The sequence below is a fragment of the Gallinula chloropus genome (genome assembly GCF_964237585.1).
Source record: "Gallinula chloropus genome assembly, chromosome: 19".
NCBI classification, from domain to species: domain Eukaryota; kingdom Metazoa; phylum Chordata; class Aves; order Gruiformes; family Rallidae; genus Gallinula; species Gallinula chloropus.
The window spans coordinates 12,372,002-12,390,629 of record NC_140104.1 but is presented as its reverse complement, the minus strand read 5'-3'; the positions used below and the strand labels follow the sequence as shown (position 1 = coordinate 12,390,629).

At 50.6% G+C, this 18,628-nt stretch overlaps 1 pseudogene across 1 annotated transcript; it reads left to right on the top strand.

Moving 5' to 3' along the window:
* The first annotated feature begins 8,433 nt into the window (after positions 1 to 8,433).
* Positions 8,434 to 9,349, top strand: LOC311198976 (olfactory receptor 14A16-like; annotated as a pseudogene). The gene has a single exon. The product of its transcript is annotated as an olfactory receptor 14A16-like (transcript).
* The last annotated feature ends 9,279 nt before the right edge of the window (positions 9,350 to 18,628 follow it).

Here is an 18,628-nt window from a genome sequence, read left to right as displayed (position 1 = left end):
AGTGAGCATTATAACCTGATCCTTGTACATGAGTGAGCTGGGAGAAATGAGAAAAGATCTCAGCTGCCTTCCAGGGGAGCACATCTGGCTACTGCGATGCTGAGACAATGGGGCACACAGCCTGGAATTAGAAGGCAGGGAGGCCAAGCAGCTGGGATCCCTGCTCGGAAAAGGAGTCATTGACAACGTGATTGTAAAGAAGTCTCAAGCCCTCAGCCTCTGGAGGCGACTTCTGTCAAGTGTGGTGGAAAGGTACCCGTTCAGTCAAGATGTCTTGTGTTGGCAAGGCAAGTGCATGACCACAGAGCAGAGTGTGCAGTATTTGAGGGGATTAGCCATGTGAGAGATGAATTACTATGATCCTGATGATCTGCAGCTACCAACCAATCCTGTTGAGTTCCAATGTTCCTCATCCATGTGGTGTAAGTCTGTGTGGAGTGCACCAGCATCATATGCCAACTGACTGGCAGTAATAGATTGGGGAAAGGAAGAAGCACGGACAGTGGCTGAGGTGTCCGGCCAACTCCTGTGGGGATGCCCTGTTGGGGTGGTTGCAGCAACAGAAACAAAGCAACTGGGAGTGCAGAGGCAAACCCATCTGGCCATGATGTAGATGGTGTGCAAAAAGGGGTGGATAATGTCCTGGTTCTGGTCAGGCCACAGTTATCTCACCTGTGCTGGCTGCTTGGGGAGGTTGAGTTAGCCCTGGCTGTTTTCCATACCATCTGACAGCACTTCTCCATAAAGGCGCTGGTTTGGGCACCACTTCTGGGTGCCTCCAGGGCAGTCTGAGTGCAGCTGTGGTGTTGGGTTGGTCCTCCTGTCTTGCAGCACTCTGTAATCCTCGGGTGGGTAAGGTACTCTGTGTTCTCACCGGGTATGAGTGTAATGGGCTGTTTATTGTTCTAGTTTCATGGTGCTTTTTTCAGTGAACTCTCCTTATCCCAACCAACAGAGGCTCTGTCTCTTTCTCCTCTGGGAGTGAGCCTGTGGTGTGTGGTGCTCAGACACTGTTTGGGGCTGAACTACCAGAAGTATTTAAATTACTCTCTCCTCTTTTTATTTATTTTCTATCATGTCCTTTAATGCCTCTTGCTGAGGCACCACAAGTCACCTGAGGCTTCTACACTCACACATTAACCACTGACACATCAGAGCTTCACTTCCAGCAGATCCTGGAAAAAACCCTCCGTGGTTTTACAAAGAGAAACCTCAAGAACTTTTCCAACCAGAGCTGACTTGCCCCTTCTGATCTTGTGATGTTCTGCATCAGGGGATAACCACAACAGGGGGTAGAACCAACACATCGTCCTCTTTTGTGACCAATCCAGCATTGGTGACACATGATAATTTATTCATTGCTGCCCAGTGCTTGCCCAGCATCAAGGCCCTTCCTGATTCACATGCTGCTCCACCAGAATGTAAGCTCAGGGAGCACTGGTTGTTGTGAGGGAGGACTGCCAGGGCAGCTGATGCCAACTGCCCAAAATAATCTCCCATGCACGATGACATCATCAGCGAGCAGGGTTAAACCTCAACACCCACACATCAAGGGAATTCAGGCATGACTGGTGGAGCAGCAGTGTCAAGGAGGAGGCTTTGGGAATTCTGAGGGATGCCATAGCAGCCAGGGCTGCTAAACAGGAACCTGGCCATGAACGTATTGGGCAGCACTGGGAGCAGTACGGCCACCCAGGCAAAGGCACTTACTGTCAGGTTGACTCAGCACTGGTTTGGACACCAGCAGAGTGTCCCAGAGTGGGGCTCCCTAATCAGAAGAATGGGGAGGAACTGTCACAAGAGCAGAGAAATTCTGCCAAGATACAGTTAGGGCTTTTGTGTGGAGAGGCAGAGAGACCCGGGTTTCTTTAGCCTGGTGAAGGGGACGTTGAGGGGAGCGTAGGAGTAGTTTCAGACAGCTTGAAATTTCCTCTTCAAAGTAATGGGAATTAAACTTGGAGGTGAAAATGGGTTGTGAGCATAAAGAAATTTCATTCTGAGGGTAGTGCTGTGATGCAAAAAGTCACTTGGAGAGAGTGTGCATAAGCTGGTGGCTTTGTGTTTCTGGGAACAGCTGGCTAGTATGGAGACACAGCAGTACAGGCAAGGACATCGTGGGGTGAGAACAAGTTGGGGAAGGTCATTGGGTGCCTGCAGCCTGCAGGGAAACAGGCACAGGTCTGGGACAGTGTGGGATGGCCTGTGGTGCAGATGGCCAAGGGTGCTGACCAGGTTAAAAGGCCTCGATAGAAATGAGGTCTTTGCCCCCTTGGCTATGGCTGATGTCCTTGCACAGAGGCCTCAGAGGAGACACATTGTCTTCATGGCCGTGGAGCATCATTGCCTCCTTAAACCCATCCTGTGGAGGCCACCATGTGTCAATGTCATGAGACTAGCAGTAATGCAGTAGAGAAAATGCCAAGGACGGGCTCATTAGGGAGGTGAAGGTCAGTGGCAGGTTTGGACAAAGCGACCACGAAATGGTCGAGTTCAAGATTCTGGGTGGAAGAATCAAGCCAAAAAGCAGGATAGCTTCCCTGAATTTTGGAAGAGCTAACTTTGATCTCCTCCGCAACCTATTAGGAGCTGTCCCGTAGGCTACACTGCTAGAAGGTAAAGGAGCCTGAGAGAGCTGGGTAGCATTTAAACAACTCTTCTTCCAAGCACAGGACTGGTGCATCCCTGTGAGTAAGAAATCAGCAAAGAGAGGCAGAAGACCTGTGTGGATGAGCAGGGAGCTAATGAGTAAACTCAAAGGGAAGCAGAAGGTTTATGAACTGTTGAAACAGGGTCTGAGCACCTGGGAAGAATATAGGGATGTTGTCAGGGCCTGTAGGGACGCGACTATGAAGACGAAAGGCCGCATGGAAAAGAAGCAAGCAAGGGACATAAAGGATAATAAAAAGGTTTTTTTCAGATATGTGAATAGTAAGAGGATGACCAGGGATAATGTAGGACCCTTGCTGAATGAGGAGGGTGTCCTGGTAAAGGAGGATGATGAGAAGGTGGAGATACTGACCTTTGCTTTGGTCTTCACTTCAAAGGCCCCTCGGGACCCACAGACACTGGATGAAAGTTGGAGTGTTTGGGGAATGAAGAGCTTCCCTCTGGTTGAGGCAGGGGAAGTCCAGGAGCGGCTCAAAGGGATTAATGCACACAAATCCATGGGCCCAGATGGGTTTCATCCACGTGTGCTGAGGGAGCTGGCGGAGGTGATTGCTGAGCCGCTCTCTATCATCTTCAACAGGTCTTGGAGGACAGGAGAAGTGCCTGAAGACTGGAGGACAGCCAATGTCACTCCAGTCTTTAAAAAGGGCAAGAAGGAGGAACCTAGCAACTATAGGCCAGTCAGCCTCATCTCTGTCCCTGGAAAGGTGATGGAACAGCTTGTTCTGGATGCCATCTCCAAGCAACTGGAAGAGAAGAAGGTCATGAGGAGTAGTCAGCATGGATTCACCAAGGGGAAATTGTGCTTGACCAATCTCATAGCCTTCTACGATCTCATGACAGGCTGGGTAGATGGAGGGAGAGCAGTGGATGTCATCTACCTTGACTTCAGCAGGGCCTTTGATACTGTCTCCCATGACATCCTGATAGCAAAGCTGAGAAAGCAGGGGATAGATGAGTGGACAGTGAGGTGGGTTGAGAATTGGCTGTCGGACCGAGCCCAGAGGGTTGTGATTCGAGGAGCAGAATCTGACTGGAGGCCTGTGACTAGCGGTGTTCCCCAGGGCTCGGTGTTGGGTCCAGTCCTGTTTAATATCTTCATTGACGACCTTGATGAAGGAACAGCATCCACCCTCAGCCAGTACCCGATGATACAAAGCTGGGAGGAGTGGCTGACACGCAGGAACACTGTGCTGCCATCCAGAGAGACCTGGACACGCTGGAGAGCTGGGCAGGGAGAAACCAGATGAGGTTCAAGAAAAGCAAGTGTAGAGTCTGGCACCTGGGAAGGAACAACCGTTTATATCAGTACAGGCTGGGGGATGAGATGCTGGAGAAGAGCTCAGTGGAGAAGGACCTGGGGGTCCTGGTAGATGACAGGTTGGCCATGAGCCAGCAGTGTGCCCTGGTGGCTAAGAGAGCCAATGGGATCCTGGGGTGCATCCAGAGGAGTATAGCCAGCAGGTCAGAGGAGGTGATCCTCCCCCTCTACTCTGCCCTGGTCAGGCCCCACCTGGAGTATTGTGTCTCGTTCTGTGCTCCTTGGTTTAAAAAGGACAGGGATCTCCTGGAGAGAGTCCAGAGAAGGGCTAAAAAATTATTAAGAGCCTGGAGCATCTCCCCTATGAGGAAAGGCTGAGTAAGTTGGGACTGTTCAGCCTTGAGAAGAGAAGACTAAGGGGGCACCTAATTAAAGTTTATCATTATCTGAGGCAGGGGATGCAGGGGGAATCAGCCAGCCCCTTTTCAGTGGTCTGTGGGGATAGGACAAGGGGCAATGGCTGCAAGTTGGAGCATAGGAAGTTCCACACCAACATGCAGAAAAACATTTTCCCAGTGAGGGTGACAGAGCCCTGGGACAGGCTGCCCAGGGAGGTGGTGGAGTCTCCTCTGGAGATATTCAAGACCCATCTGGACGTCTGTCTGAGTGATCTGTCCTAGGGAGCTGCCCTGGCAGGGGGTTGGACCCGATGATCTCTCAAGGACCCTTCCAACCCCTACAATTCTATGATTCTATGATTCTATGATTGTGAATCACAGAATGGATTGTGAATTCACAGAATGGATTGTGAATTCACAGAACGGATTGTGAGGCGAGGGGATTGTGAAGTCACAGAATGGATTGTGAAGTCGCAGAATGGATTGTGAAGTCACAGAGTGGATGGTGAAGTCACAGAATGGATGAAGTCATAGAATGGATGGTGAAGTCATAGAATGGACTGTGAGGTGAGGGGACTGTGAAGTCGCAAAATGGATTGAGAAGTCACAGAATGCATTGTGAAGTCACAGAATGGATCGTGACGTCGCAGAATGGATTGTGAAGTCACAGAATGGATTGTGACGTCATAGAACGGATTGTGATGTCACAGAATGGATTGTGAAGTCACATAATGGATTGTGATGCGAGGGGATTGTGACATCACAGAATGGATTGTGACTTCACAGAATGGATCGTGATGTCACAGAATGGATTGTGACGCGAGGGGATTGTGAAGTCACAGAATGGATTTTAAGGTGAGGGGATTGTGACGTCACAGAATGGATTGTGACGTCACAGAATGGATTGTGACGTCACAGAATGGATTGTGAGGCGAAGGGATTGTGATGTCACAGAATGGATTGTGACGCGAGGGGACTGTGAAGTCACAGAATGGACTGTGACATCACAGAATGGATTGTGACGCGAGGGGATTGTGACGTCACAGAATGGATCGTGAAGTCAAAGAATGTATCGTGACACGAGGGGATTGTGAATTCACAGAATGTATTGTGACATCACAGAATGGATTGTGACGTCACAGAATGGATTGTGACATCACAGAATGTATTGTGACGTGAGGGGATTGTGACATCAGAGAATCGATTGTGAGGCGAGGGGATTGTGAAGTCACAGAATGGATTGTGACGTCACAGAATGGATTGTGACGTCTGTCCTGGTTTTGGTCAGGATGGAGTTAACTTCATTTGTAGCAGCGGATGGAATGCTGTGTTTGAGAGTTAAAATGAAAGCAGTGCTGATAACACCCTGATGTTTCTAGTTGCTGTCAGACAGTCAAGGACTTTCTCAGCTCTTCATATTTCTCTATTCATGAGAAAGGAGGGGTGAAGTCAGGACAGGTGACCCAGCTGACCAAAGAGAGTATTCCATGCTAATTCTGTCCTGCCCAGGAAACAGCGGGCTGACGGGAGGAAAACTACAATCTTGATTTGTCTCTCAAACTCCCAGGTGTGCATGAGGAGCAGAAGCCTCTCCCATGGGCTCCCAAAGAGTCACTCCTGGTCTTCAGTTTTGGGTACGCTCAAATGGGGGTGACACACAGTTTCCATCAGATCAAGGCCACTCTCATGGAGAAGGGGATCTTGGAAACTTGCCTCTGCCCCCAGTAATTCCCATGGGAGCTGGGAACAGCAGCTCCATGGCAGAAGGTTTTGAGTTTTGTGCCACAGAAACTGGGGCAAGAGGAATCCCAGCTGCAATGGGTTTGTGGCAGTCATAGGTCACAGCTGCATCCCCTTCCAGCCCCAGGTCTGCAAAGCAAGGATGAGGGGTCTGAAATGACTCTCACAGGGGGAAAGAGTCCCCCTCCTGTCGCTACCAGGGGGTCCTGTCTGATGGGGAGACAAGGAAAGGTGATTTTTCTGCCCAGCACTTGTTTGATCAGGAGAAAGGACTCTGCTGGACACAAGGATTTCTCCCCAGCCAAGGGAGGGAAAGGCAGTAAAGACTTTCCAAGTTAGTTACTTGGAGCTCCAGGGACACCTCACAGGAGACTCTGGGGAATGGAGTATGCGACGTATTCACCTGCTCCTCTGCTGGGAGCTGGGCTGGGATCCTGGGATGGAGGGAGCTCACTGCAACCCAGCAGCCCTGACAAGAGACAGCTCTGCCCAGGAGCAGCTCCTCTGCCAAGCACACAGGGCTGGGGACACTGCCTGCAGTCACCGAGGGGAGACCTGTGCGGCTGAGAGAGCTGATGGATGCTGAGAGCTCACTGAAGGAGAAATCTCCACAGCACTCTGCCTGGTATGTCTGTGGGTGCAGGGCAATGCAGGTTCTGTTCCTGGAGGCATCTCCTAAAGCTGGGACATGGGGCAGTGTGTGGGGTCTGTCAGGAGGACAGGTTCCCTACGGATCCAGGAAGTGCTGCCTGGAAGGGATACCACTCTTCCCACAGGATGGGACATGCATCTTCTCCTGGGCATGGCTGCAGAGGTGTGAGGCAGCGTGTGCACCCAGGGGTGCCCAGGGCTGTCCTTGAGAGCAGGGTCCCTGTGCCCTGGGGGTCTGTGTGCTGTGGCAGAGACTGCTGCTGCCAGGGTCAGAACTCAGCCTGCCTCATGGACTTCCATCAGCATTGCTGCAGAAAGATGCTATAGGTGTAAAGTGTGACACATAGGAGGACAGTGGAGGGTCCTTTTGCTCTAAGAAATGGTGCTGCACAGCCCCGATTTGCTCCCAGGTCCAGCAGATCCACGTTAACTTCGAGGGACTTTTCAAGAACACCAAGGATGCATTTTCCACTCCAGGGAAAAAGACTTTGCTTTGAATTTTCTGCTCTTGTGGACTGGGTGGGAAGTGAGAGCTGATGTTTTCTTGATAACTTTGCAGCAGGCAGTGCAAACTCATTTGTCATTAGGATTTGTCAGACCATCTGAGCCCTGCACACACAGAGGTTCCCAGGGCAGAGCCAGGAGGGGTCTGCAGAGCAGAGCTGAGCACAGGGCAGGTTGGATGAGGTATGTGAGCACAGAGCAGGAGGTGACATGGGCAGAGAGAAGCAGCTGAAGGGACAGCTCCAGGCAGCAGAGACATTGTCAGGGAGGGAGAAGGAGCTGCTCCCAGCAGTGCCCTGGCAGTGGGGATTTGGTACCTCCCAGACATCTTCTGCAGTGCAGACACTTTCCCACACAGACCCCCTGGTTTCTGCCACACAGCACAGACTCTGTGCCTGGAAGTCCAGGGTTTCAGACTGAGCCATCTCACTGGCAGCCCAACCCATGTAGAGGAAAAATCCCTGAGTGCCTGTCTGTCCATCCCTCTCTTTCCAGGCCTGGCTAGAGCATTTCTCCCTGTTTCCCCTCCTCTCCTTGCTGCCTTTGTCCCCCCGATACCTGGGGCTCTGGGCATACACATAGGTAGGGATGGCACTGAGCAGACCCTCAATTCAGGATCCCCATCTGTAGGACTGAGGACAGAATTCTTCATCTCTCTGTGGGATACAATTTCTTCTACAGGGAACACCAGGGGATGATCTCAGAGAGTCCAGCAGAGGGTAGATGAGAGCCGGGCTGATGGACAGAGCAGATCTCCCCACTCTGCACTCAGGGGAAGGTTTCACTGGCACTGCAGCAGCAATGTCAGGGAGTTCTGACAGGAGAAACTCTCCTCAGGTACAGTGAGGAGAAAACCAAAGCTCCAAAGGTCTGCTCTGCCCTCAGGTGAAATTGGAGTGACAGTGCTGAAAAGCTCATTCCTATCCACAGGGGATTTAGTCTGAGATCACAACATCCTTCTGTTTACTGACTGCTGCCAGGCAGGACTGAGTTCTTGAGAGCCACAGCTGACCCTCCTCCCAGCAGTGGCACGCTCAAGCCACCACAAAGCAGACCTCCCAAAAGGGACCTGACAAAAATCTTCCTGAATACAGAGAGTCAATCTGAGGGTATTCCCTAAGACTTAGAAGAGATTTTCCTCAAAGAAGAGTTCCCTAACTTCTCACTGTGCATTTTCCTCCTTGGACAGGTCTCCACACTGGATGGCAGCAGATGTCCAACAGCAGCTCCATCAGCCAGTTCCTCCTCCTGCCCTTTGCAGACACACGGGAACTGCAGCTCCTGCACTTCTGGCTCTTCCTGGGCATCTACCTGGCTGCTCTGCTGGGCAATGGCCTCATCATCATCACCATAGCCCGTGACCACCATCTCCACACCCCCATGTACTTCTTCCTCTTAAACCTCTCTCTTACTGACCTTGGCTGCATCTCCACCACTGTTCCCAAATCCATGACCTATTCCCTGTGGGACACCAGGGCCATTTCCTACACAGGATGTGTGGCTCAACTCTTTCTTTTTCCTCTCAGCAGAGTATTTTCTTCTCACTGTTATGTCCTATGACCGCTACGTTGCCATCTGCCAGCCCCTGCACTACGGGACCCTCCTGGGCAGCAGAGCTTGTGTCCACATGGCAGCAGCTGCCTGGGCCAGTGGGTTTCTCAGTGCTGTGATGCACACGGCCAATACATTTTCAGTGCCCCTCTGCCATGGCAATGCTGTTGACCAGTTCTTCTGTGAAATCCCCCAGATCCTCAAGCTCTCCTGCTCAGATGCCTACCTCAGGCAAAATGGAGTCCTTGTGGTCAGTGTCTGTTTAGTTTTGGGGTGTTTTGTGTTCATTGTGGTGTCCTATGTGCAGATCTTCAGGGCCGTGCTGAGGATCCCCTCGCAGCAGGGACGGCACAAAGCCTTTTCCACCTGCCTCCCTCACCTGGCTGTGGTCTCCCTGTTTGTCAGCACTGGCATGATTGCCTACCTGAAGCCCCCCTACATCTCCTCCCTACTTCTGGACCTGGTAGTGGCATTTCTTTACTCAGTAGTTCCACAAGCTCTGAACCCCCTCATCTACAGCATGAGGAACCAGGATCTCAAGGATGCCGTGTGGAAACTGATGACTGGATGTTTCTAAGCAGCAATAAACTGCTCATCTTCTGCATATCTCGTGCCGTGTAACTCACCCAACGCCCTTCCCCACCTTATTCTTACCTCTGGGTGTCCCTGCCTGTATAGTTGTCTCTCTGTCCTCACAGGTGTTCCCACAAACACAAAGCCACCAGCCCATCCACAATTCCTCCAAGTTACTTTTAGCACCACAGCAGTAGTCTCAGAATGACATTTCTTTATCCTCACGTCCACTCTGACCTTCAAAGCCGCAGTTTCACTGGACTTCCTTTTTTATTTTCTGCCCACATAGCACCAACAGGGCTGCCCTCTGCCTGAGCCAATGTTTTGCTCAGCTTGGATCCATGTGATCAGTGCTGTGCTTGTTTATTGAAACACACACACAGAGCTTATATAGGTTTCTATATCAGTACCACGAGTTACATTACACTGCTATTGGCTATATGCTCTGTTCACCCACCTTACAGGCGTCTCACTATTGCTAATAATTGGTTGAGGCTGCACAGTCTCTTTGTTCCTTTTTAAGGCAGTTGTGAACGTTCTTGCAGTTTGTGATCTCGTGGGTTTTGTTGCAAGCTTGTGTTCCCACGGACATCTGCCCTCCTGTTGCTGCATCCTGACATGTCTCTGCTGCCTGCCCCAGGCCTGATTATTTGGGGTTATTATTTGGGATTATTTTGCTACAATTCCCCCTTCTTGTTGACGGACCAGCCAGATGTTTGCGCAGAGCATTTTCCATCCTGCAAGAGAAGCACCGTGACACACACGGCAAAGAGAACACTGAGGCAGAAATAACTGACAGAAACCTAAGTCCTTATTGAACTAAACCTAAAAGCCATCCCATAAACAGAAAGCCATACCTTAGAACATGGCAAGCTAAAACTACTGATTGGCTGCACACACTGCTCACACCAAAGTGATTAAGTAGTAATTATAACGAGTTCTGATAAGCGTATCTTATAGCTAAATGTTGTCAGTTTACCTTTGATGTCCAAAAGTTCTCTGCACACCCGCTGTGGTTTGGCCATCTGATCATGGCTGGTTCCTGACATGTTCACTTACTCCCAAATACCTTCCTACAACTCCTTCTTGGGTTGAGGCAGTCTGTACCTCTGCCTTCAAGGCCGCTGTGTTGTGAAAATGTAATTACCAAATACCTCAGCATGAGTAATTTTCCTGGTTGTTAGGAATTCAGGGATCTTGTCAGGGCCTCTGTGTTCTGTGAGGAGAGCCAGGCCGCTGGCATGCCTGTTGACCACCTTGCCAATTTTTTCCCTGTTAGTCTCTGTGTTACAAAAACTGCTTTTTGAGGTCTCTGCAAGGGCCCTTTGCAGAAAGCTCAATGAACAGGACGAGTAAGACAAGTACCACAATTACCAAACCCAATAATCCAAGTCTGACCATTGACAACATCCATCCTGAAATTCCCCAGTCATGAAACCAATTGTCCAATCCAAAGAATTTTCCCCTTTTGTTGCTGTTGTTGTTGTTTGGTTTTGATGTATCTTTTGTGATGGATCTATTATTTTCTGAATGCTGAGTGGCCAGACAGATTCATGCAGCACGCATCGTGAGCCAGCAACAACAATCAGTTGCTGCAGTGACCTCAGGCTGTGCAGAAACCACTATTTCCCTGATTTTCATTTACCACAAACACATGCATATTTCACAGACTGTTAGATGGTTCAAAATGTCCTGCAGCAAAACTCATAGTCCATTGTGGCTGCAGTTGGAACACTTGACTTCAGTTACTGGGCTCAGGATCTCCTCCTGGTTCATGCAAGATGGAATTGTTCTGGATCCATGGCTTTATCCGCTTGGCTCCCGTATCTGTAACGACACAGGCAGATCTCCTTCCCAAGGTAGTACCTGTAACTTCATTTCTTACTAACACCTGACATTAACCTTCTTTCTTTTTTTTTCTTTCTTTTCCTCTTTTTTCCTCTTTTTTCCTTTTTATTTTCTCTCTTTTTTTAAATTATTTTTTATTTATTTCTTAAGTTCTTTTGGTTTGGTTTGGTTTTTCTTATTCCCTTTCAAACCTTCTTTTAAACCTACTGCATGTTTCACCATTGGTGGTACCCAACTGTCCTGTGACAGACATAAAGAGTTCAAAACATACCGAGCTTTGTTTGATCATTCAGCTGGAGAGATGCCCCTTTCTCCCCTTTTTGTTCATGCAGCAAAACACTTGAGAGTTTGATTAATATGTTCCACTCTGGCCTGGCCTGCGGGCAAATGTGGTGTCCCTGTACCATAGGTAATGTCATAGGTAAAAGTTAATGTCCCATAATTGTAAAAGAAAAAGGTTTGTATTGTGTGTGATATCTATTCTGTGCTGTAGTTGTCGGGTTTGATTTCACGGGGTATTGAAGTGCTGCTATAGCAGAGCACATTTTCTCAATTCCCCCATTTGTGCAGTAGCTCACACTGCCAGAAGAAAAAGAACTTTTTTTTTTACTTTTTATTTTATTTTATTTTTTCCAAACTTCCAGTGAACCTGTGCCACAAGGATTCACACCAGGGGCAAGGCCACTGGTGAATTGCTGACAATCCGGGCACAACTACAATCCCTTTAGGCTCTGCAAACAAGTGGTGTTGTCATTTAAGTACCTAAGCAGATCAGTAAAATACTGTCTGCTTTTGAATTTTCTGTGGAGTAATCTGTAATCCCTTGCTTTTAAAATCATAGAATCAGAGAATCAGAGAATGGCATGGGCTGGAAGGGACCCCAAGGATCATAGAGCTCCAACCCCCTGCCACAGGCAGGGACACCAACCTCAGGCCTGGAGCTACACAAGGTTGCCCAGGGCCCCAGCCAACCTGGCCTTGAACACCCCCAGGGATGGGGCACCCACCCCCTCTCTGGGCAGCCTGTTCCAGCACCTCACCACTCTTTCTGTACAGAACTTCCCCCCAAACTTTCCTCTCACCCTTCCCTCCTCCAGCTTCACTCCAGCCCCTTGTCCTGCCAGTCTCTGCCCTTTAACAAGCCCATTCCCCTCCTGTTCCTCTGCTCCCTTCAGGGACTGGAAGGCTGCAATGAGGTCCCCCCGCAGCCTTCTCTTCTCCAGGCTGAACCAGCCCAGCTCCCCCAGGCTCTCTTTGTAGGGCAGGTGCTCCAGCCCTCTGATCATCCCTGTGGCTCTACTGAACCCTCTCCAACAGTTCCACATCCTTCTTGTATTGGGGGCCCCAGATCTGGACACAGGACTCCAGATGGGGCCTCACGAGGGCAGAGTAGAGAGGGACAATCACCTCCCTGTCCCTGCTGGCCACTCCTCTCCCGATGGAGCCCAGGATACCATTGGCCCTACGAGCTGCAAGAGCCACTGCTGGCTCATGTCAAGCTTCTCATCCACCACAATCCCCAAGTCCTTCTCAGCAGGGCTACTCCAAAGAACCTCTTCTCCCAGTCTGTATCTGTGTCTGGGATTCCTCCAGCCCAAGTGCAACACCTGACACTTGGCAGTGTTGAACCTCATTAGGTTCCCCCAGGCCCACCTTTCCAGCCTGTCAGGATCCCTCTGGATGGCTCCTTTCCTTCTGGGGTGTCGACCACACCACTCAGCTTGGTGTCATCCCCAAACTTGCTGAGGGTGCACTCAATTCCATCACCCATGTCATTGATAAAGATGTTAAAGAGCACCGGTCCCAAGACAGACCCCTGGGGGACACCGCTTGTCACCGGCCTCCACCTGGACATAGACCCATTGACCACCACCCTTTGGCTATGGTCTGTTAACCAGTTTCTTATCCACTGGATGCTCCACCCATCAAATCCACTTCTCTCCAATTTAGAGATAAGGATGTGGTGGGGGACTGTGTCAGAGGACTTGCACAAGTCCAGGTAGATGACATCAGTTCTTTCCCTTTATCCCCCGATGCTGTCACTCCATCATAGAAGGTCACCAGATTGGTGAGGCATGACCTTCCCTTGGTGAAGCCGTGCTGGCTGTCCCGGATCACATGCTTTTCCCTCATGTGCTCCAACATGTCGTCCAGGAGGATCTGTTCCATGATCTTCCCAGGCACAGAGGTGAGGCTCACCAGCCTGTAATTCCCTGGGTCTTCCTTGCTCCCTTTCTTATAAATGGGAGTGACATGACCTTTTTTCCAGTCCCCAGGGGCCTCTCCTGACAGCCACGACTTTTCAAATATGATGGAGAGCGGCTCAGCAACCACATCAGCAGCTCCTTCAGGCCCCTGGGATGCATGTCATCCGGCCCCATAGACTTGTAAACATTCAGTCTCATGAGGCGGTCTCGGACTTGCTCTGCTCTTACAGTGGGGGGGGATTTACTCCCCCAGTTCATACCTTGAGTTTTAGGGATGCAAGGTTCTGGGATTTGAGAATTATGAGAATCCCGGCTGCCAGAGAAGATCGAGGCAAAGAACTCATTCAGTACTTCAGCCTTCTCCTCATCAGTTGCAGCCAATTCTCCTTTCTCATTTACCAAGGAGGGTACGTTCTCTTTGGCCTGTCTCTTCTGGCCAATGTACCTGTCAAATCCCTTCTTGTTGTTTTTAACATCCCTTGACAAGTTCAGTTCCATATGCGCCTTGGCTTTCTTGATCCCATCTCTGCAAGTCCGAACAGCATCCCTGTATTCTCTCCAGGCTACACACCCTTGCTTCCAGAGCTTGTATTTACCTTTCTTTTCCCATCAGTTTGACCAGTAGGTCCTTGCTTAGCCATGCTGGCCTCCTGCTCCTCTTGCCCGCTTTCTTATTCAGGGGGATAGAGAGTCTTTGAGCTCTCAGAAAGGCATCCTTAAAGAGTAGCCAGCTGTCCTCAACATTTCTGTCTCTAAGGACCACCTCCCAGGAGATCTTGGCCAACAAGTCCTTAAACAGCCTAAAGTTTGCTCTCTTAAAGTTCAGTGTCCTGGTCCCACTTTTCTCCAGGCCCACCTTCCTTGAGATTACAAACTCAACTAGGGCATGGTCACTGCAGCCCAGGCTGTCTCCAACCTTAAGACCTTTAATGATCTCCCCCACATTGGTGAGCACCAGGTCCAGCAGTGCATCGCCTCTGGTCAGTCTATCCACTGTTTGAACCAGAAAGTTATCATCTACACACTCCAGGAGTCTCCTGGACCTCTTGCATCTCGCCGTGTGGTTTTCCCAGCAGATACCCATGTGGTTAAAGTCCCCCATCAGGATGAGTGCCTGTGACCGTGACGCCTCCTGCAGCTGAAGGAGGAAAGTCTCATCGGTAGTCTCTCCTTGATCAGGTGGCCTGTAGTAGACCCCTATCACCAGCTGCTCTTTATTAGCCCCATCCCTAATCCTGACCCACAGGCTCTCAACCTGCTCGTGGCCACCTTCCAGAGAGAGCTCCTCACAGTCTCTCCACTTTCTAACATAGAGGGCAACCCCACCACCCTTCCTTCGTAGCCTATCCCTTCTAAAAAGGTGATACCCTTCTACAGGGGTATTCCAACTGTGGGAATCATCCCACCATATTTCCGTGATTGCAACTAGATCATAATTTTCCAGTGACATCACGGTTTCCAATTCCTCCTGCTTATTACCCATGCTGCGCGCGTTCATGTAAAGACACTTCAGCTGGGCTTTCTGGCTCAATACCTTTTCTGAGGAGCCCTCCCTCAAACCTCTGGGAGGAATCTGAAGCTTTCCTCCACTGCCTCCTAGAGGGACATTAGAAGTTTCCGGAAGGGGAGTCAGCCAAACTACCTCCTCTGAGGAGTCCCTAGAAGTTCCTATGGGGGCTACTTGCCCTACACTAGCAAGCCTCATTATATCCCCTCCCCCCTTCCTAACTAGTTTAAAGCCCTATCAATGAGCCCTGCCATCTCCTGGGCAAGGATCTGCTTCCCCCTGTAAGACAGGTGAGCCCCATAGGCAGTACTCATGCCAGGAGCAGAGTACATCATTCCTTGATCAAAAAACCCAAAGTTCTTTTGCCGACACCAGCCTTTCAGCCAGATATTCAACTCATGGGTTCTCCTGACCTGCTCTGAACCCATCTTTCCACAAGTGGGGATAGAGGAGAATATTATTTGGGCTCCCCCCCTTCAACAAAGCTCGCTAGGTCTTGGAATTCTCTCTTAATAGTGCGCAGGCTACACTTTGTAATAGTGTCCCTGCCTGCTTGAACTATCAATAACGGATAGTAGTCAGAAGGTTTTACCAGCCCTGGTAGCCTTCTGGTGATGTCCCTAACCCAGGCTCCAGGGAGGCAGCACACCTCCCTGCGTGTAGGGTCTGGCCTACATATGGGGCCCTCTGTCCCCCTGAGAAGGGAATCCCCTACCACAACTACCCTTCTCTCTTGCCTGACAGGGGCAGTCTCGAGGCGTGTGGGTGGTCGCCTCACCCTAGGTTTCCGCCTCCTCTGAGGCAGAGGGGCTGCATTAATCTCCTCACTTACCTCTTCCTCAACTTCCAGGGCTACAAACCTGTTGCTTAGGGAGACCTGGGGAAGTGGAGTAGGTAAGGAGGGGGAGTGCTTACGGCGGCGAGATGGGACTGTCTTCCAGCCCTCCTCAGGGTTTGGTTCACTCCCATTTCCCTGGCTAGGACAGGGAATGGGGACCTTCTTCAGGTGTGATGTGTCTTCCCGGCACTCTTCCTTCTGGGATGCCAGGGAGCTACTCCACCAGTCAATCTCTCACTCACAATCCCTGACTGCTCTCAGTCTTTCCTTCTCCTCCTTTAGTTCTACTACCAAAGCAAGCAGATCCTCGACCTGCTCACACCTCACACAGGTGAGGTGCTTGCCCCTTTTTCCTGGTAAGAGCAGACTCTGGCATTCCCTGCAGCCAGAGACCTGAACAGCAGCATCCCTACGCAGGCCCTCCGTCAGGACTGCCCCAGTTGTGGAGGGATAAGCTCTCCGCCTGGTGGAGACCATGGTAAGTTGCCTATACACACTTATACACACTGCAGACAGGGAACCCTTGGCTCTCCCCCTGTGTACCCTGGGAGCCAGTTCGCTCAATTTACCCCTCTGAGCTAGGAGGGGAGGCTCGCCCTGCCTGCGCTAACTGCTGCGCAAACTGCCGCGCCACGCCCTTCTGACGCGCCATGCCCTGTTTGCCCGTCCTGTTCGCCGCGCTCCGGGTCACTGGCGCTCCCAGAGGACCCTCTTATGAAAGGGGGTTCCAGCTGTCACCCTTGGCTCCGCCCCCAATGAGTCACCGATGAGTGAGTCACCGATGAGTGAGTCACCGATGAGCCACCACTCCAGGCAGCTCAGGTGGCCCGAACAATAGCTGTGGCTCACTGGCCGGTCGTTGTCGGTCATTATTGCTTTCAGATAAAGGAGTCCCTCGATGGAGTCTCATCTTGCAGAGCCCTTTTCCTCAGCAACTCCCCTGGTTTGTTCAGCCTGGAGAAAAGGAGGCTGAGGGGAGACCTCATTGCAGTCTGTGGCATCCTGAGGAGGGGGAGTGAAGGGGCAGGTGCTGATCTCTCTTTGGTGGCCAGTGATAGAACCTGAGGGAACAGCATGAAGCTGTGGCAGGGGAGGTTTAGGCTAGATATGAGGGAGAGGTTCTTTGCTGAGAGGCTGGTCAGGCCCTGGAACAGGCTGCCCAGGGAAGGGGTCACAGCACTGAGCTTGACCAAGTTCAAGAAGCATCTGGATGACGCGCTCAGTCCCGTGCTCTGAGTTGGCTGGCCCTGTGTGGAGCCAGGAGTTGGAGTGGATGATCCTTATGGGTCCCTTCACACTCAGGAGATTCTATGATTTTATGACCATGACTGAAATCATCAGCATAGCAGTGGATCTGCACACCAGCACTTGTGATTGCTCTACAGATTTCCCTTCCCCTTGGACCGTTCAGACACCTCTCAACCATCCAGCTGCTGCTCTGAGTTTCAGGGAGTTAAACCCTTGCCTTTCTGGCAGTTGTGGGACTCATTCTGTCTTTAGCCAACTCTTGAGCTGCAGTGATTTCACAGTCTCTTTCCTCTCACAAAAAAACCTCTCACCTGGTTAAGCTTTGTGGCAGGTGAACCTCACTGGTGGCAGATTGCACTTGGCATAGAGTGAGGAGTGTTTGATTTAATGGTGAATCTTGTCAGGTTTCTTCTGTTGTTGTTGGGAAAATAACTCCCTGTGTGCTGCCTGTGTGCAGCCATTTCTCTAAGGAAAGCAGGGGAGCTGGTACAGAGGGGCTGTAATGCCGCAGAGAGACCTGATGTAAGGACAAGGGATGCAAGTCCCAGTTGGCTGGTGAGAGTCATGGTGGGCTTGTGGAGATGTGCAGCAAGGTTGTCCCCACTGTGTCAGACCTCAAGGGACCCTTTTTCAGTCCAGTCCAGACCTCCTTAGGAGGCACCCTGGATCAATCTGAGACACAGGTTGTCACCTCTCCTATACAGTGAAAATAATAACCTACACCCTTAAAAAGAAATCAATTTTACTCTGAGCTCCCTTTGAAACAGCTTCAATGGTCTGTATATCTCTTGAAGACTTGAAGATAATTACATCAAGAGACATAGCTCGTTAGGGCTTGCTTTGTATTTTTAATGATCTCTGGGATGCATTTGGTGCTGAGTCCTTGAAGCTCAGGTACTGAGAGGAGATTACACAAAAAACTCCATGTCAAAAGCAGAAGCCAAAGTACCTGAAGTATTAATGAGTCCCACTGAGAGCCATTGCTGGCTGAGCCTCCCCAGGGACTCGTTAGCACAGGTAATTGGAGGCCATGTTGTCTGGTAGGCAAAGGCAATGTACAATCAGCTGAGATGCTGAGCAAGCCCTGGGTTGGTTTGATGAAGCAGAAAGGCCAAGCCCTGACCCGAGCCAAGGGAAGACAGGTCCTGTCCCACAAGCGTTGCTCAGGCTCTACCTGGGGCAGCATGGGGTGTGTAATGCTGAGGGAAGAACAACAGGATGAGAGTTTCTCCTATTTGGTGGTCCAAAGACCAGCTAGAAATTCATCTGTCCTCCATTTAAATAAAAGAAAGAGCAGGGAGACCCTCCATCCCCTTTCAGATTCAGGAGGAAACATTGTGGAAAGATGAGAGCAAGGCTGAGGTGCTTAATGAAATCTTTGCCACTGTCTTTGGTAATAGGAGCATTTGTACAGAGAGAATCCAATTCCCTGAGCTAGGAGACAGGGACAGGGAGCAGAATGAGCCCACCTCAATCCAGGAGGAGATGGTCCTGCTGCACCACAGAGATGTGCACAGGTCTGTGGGGCTGAAAGGGATGCACCCAAGGGTGCTGAAAGAGCTGGCAAGGGGGGTTCATCAAGCCACTTTCCATCAGTCCTGGCTGACTGGAGAGGTACCAGCAGATTGGAAATCA